The sequence below is a fragment of the Papilio polytes genome, unplaced genomic scaffold, assembly GCF_000836215.1.
Source record: "Papilio polytes unplaced genomic scaffold, Ppol_1.0 DF824002.1, whole genome shotgun sequence".
NCBI lineage: Eukaryota > Metazoa > Arthropoda > Insecta > Lepidoptera > Papilionidae > Papilio > Papilio polytes.
The window spans coordinates 611,877-614,857 of NW_013525202.1; positions in this window are offsets into that span (position 1 = coordinate 611,877).

A 2,981-nucleotide genomic window follows, 5' to 3' on the forward strand; every position below is an offset into this window, starting at 1 on the left:
TTTTTCTTTCGTGTATATCTCTGATGTTAAAGTGTTCAAGGCAACGGGCTAAAATTATTTGTGATACGAGAAAAAAATTGCGCGTAATTTTAATAGAATTCCGCGCATTTAGTTAGGGGGGGGGGATATGGGAACAATTAATTCCTTTTCAACTGTTATGTAAATATTAGTTTTTTTAAATATGACTTTCCTATAGATTAAAATAAGACTTAGCTAAATTCTAGTTCGTAATAGTTTTTTTTAGGTTATGTTTTTTCTAATATGCAATTTGTAAATATATGCGTATTGCCGTCTCGCTCTGGCGCGGTGTGTGCGAGTGAGACAGCTGCGCTCAAGCGGTGTTGTGGCACTATGTTGTAAGATTTATTGGTTGCCGTACAAAATAAATATTACAAAATTTGAATTTGTTGTTTGATTTCGAAACAATTTTATTATCCCATATAAAATATAAAATACTAGCTTCCGGTCGCGACCCCGTTCGCGTGGAATTAAAAAACAAAACTAGTAGCTTGTGTCATTAGTAGATGTATAGGATAATACATCAATTATAAATTTCATTAATTTCCGTTCAGCAGTTTTACATGACAAATTTTTGTAAGGGAAGCGTAACTCTTTTTGTCATACTAATATTATAAATTGCTTGACCAAGCCAAGGCCCACAAAGGGCTGTAGAGCTAAGGAAGAAGAAGAAGAATATTATAAACGTAAACTTTGGATGGATGGATAAAGCATTGATGTAGCCTTCTTCAAGCTCTAACAAACATCAGTAAATTCTATATTTAAAGATATATCATTGAAAGTGCCTTCAAAATATGATTAAACGAAAAAAGTAGGGAATTCAACTGTAATTTTTAAGCTACTAGGTAAAGTTAAAAGAACTGGATGTCGAGAGATAGGTTGTGGGCGAAGGCAAAAGCTTTTTTAAAAAGCAGACAGATTCACGCTGTGATGTGCGGTTTAAGACTGATTATTTTAATAAAATAAAGTCGTTTATATAAATAGAGTTCTTATTGTTAACTTATCTCTATTAAGGAAGTTGATACAGTGCTTCCTTAATGGATCTTAATGTGAGACGCTTGTGAATGTCCCTTTGTTTGTAGTTTATGCCTACATGACTCGAGTTCGTGACTATTTTTTTGTGTTTTCGTTATTTTTTATTGATAATTCTTATGTTACCAGTTGTGAAAATGGGTGTTGAAATGTGTTTAGGGAGGAGGGAGGAGGAAAAATAAAAAAAATATCCGGCGTTTAAGGTTTAATTAATAAAAAAATGAATAAACATGGTGACAACTAAAACAAACGATATGACAATAAAAAAGACATTTTGGCACGTGACGTAATTTAATATTTACAAATTACAAATAATATTTACATATCTTACATTTATCTTTAAATATATCCGCAGAACTGCAACTGCATTGACACTTGTCTCAAGGACACTTGTATACAAGGACACTTGTATACAATGTCTACAATTGTATACAAGTGTCAATACAGTAAAATTCAACGGTAATATAAAATTAGTAGTTTAAATTAGTATTCAGGTCACAGTAAAAATAAGAAATAGACAAATATAAGAGAAATACACGAACTGTTTCAGCGGGAATCGTTAAGCAGTCACATTTGATATAATGGAAACCAGTTGAAGGGCCAGCAAGTATACATCCGTCATACACGAACCGCAGTCTCTAATAATAGAAACTAAGAGAGCGCACACCTTTGACTAAACTATCGCACAACTGTTGTCTCGTTTAGATTCCTATTAGCTTATACGGTGCTCACACTTCTCGATATTTAGTTGTGCAACCAAACAGTTGTGTTGCGAAACAATCGATAATCCCACTGTGCGATAATTTAGTTATATGTGTGCGCTCTAAGCATAGAAAGAATCTAGTGTTACGTTTGTATAATAGATGACATTATGTATACAAGTGTCATGTATGGTATTATTTTCATAAGGGGGGACGAGTAGTGACCACCGAAGTGATCAACGCCTATAGTTTTATTGGAGGCACTAATGATGCGTTGCTAAAACTTCAGGTGATATTTTCGCATCTTGAAGAACCTTTCCTCTATAAAAATGTTGATTGGTTGAAACAGTAAGTATATAGCGGGTTTTAATATACTGTTTGGATAAACAGACCTTTTTTTACGCTGTAAAATATTATCCATACTTAAAATGTGATGTATTCTTTAAAATAGGAACTAAACTTACTGACTTACATTTATAATTACAAAATGAGTGTCCATTGTCGAGATTAGCACAAGAATTTTTTTTTAATTCATGTTTCCTATAGATTTTTCGATATTTTCGACAATGTATACTCATGGTTTACATTTAAACAACCTTCTAAGCTCAATTATGATTATTATACAGGGGTGGCGAACCTACACACTATTTTAGGCATATAAAATTCATTAATATCTACAAAAAACAGTATATATAGGAAACAAAAGCAAAGTAATCGCTACAGAATGTTCCCAATCAAACCCAAAATTATTTAATTTCTATCAGTTATCCATAGTTTCTGCACGGAATATATAGAAAAGCCCAAGGACTTGTCCCACCACTGGCTGATAGAGGCTCAGATAACTTAATGATTGTCAGATAAGGGAACAAAATCCGATATTTCCATCACATATTATCACGTTGCATTATCAGACAATTTATAATTTGGTAGGCCAAGCCTCAGTAATCCATCCATGCAGTCAAAGAAAAATCGTTTTAAAAACAAACAGACAAACGAACTGTTTTTGTTTCAAAATAAATACGGATTTTTTGACATTAGACACTCTAATTATTACCTGTATATGTAGATTTCATTAAACATTTAAATAGAAAAACTTTTACAGCCTTACAAATAAACTCGGTATAAAGTTAAACTTAGGAATAAACTGAGTATAAGCAAATATTAGTACAAATTTTGCTTATACTCAGTTTATAGTTTTAGTTCAAATTTTGCTTATACTCAGTTTATAAT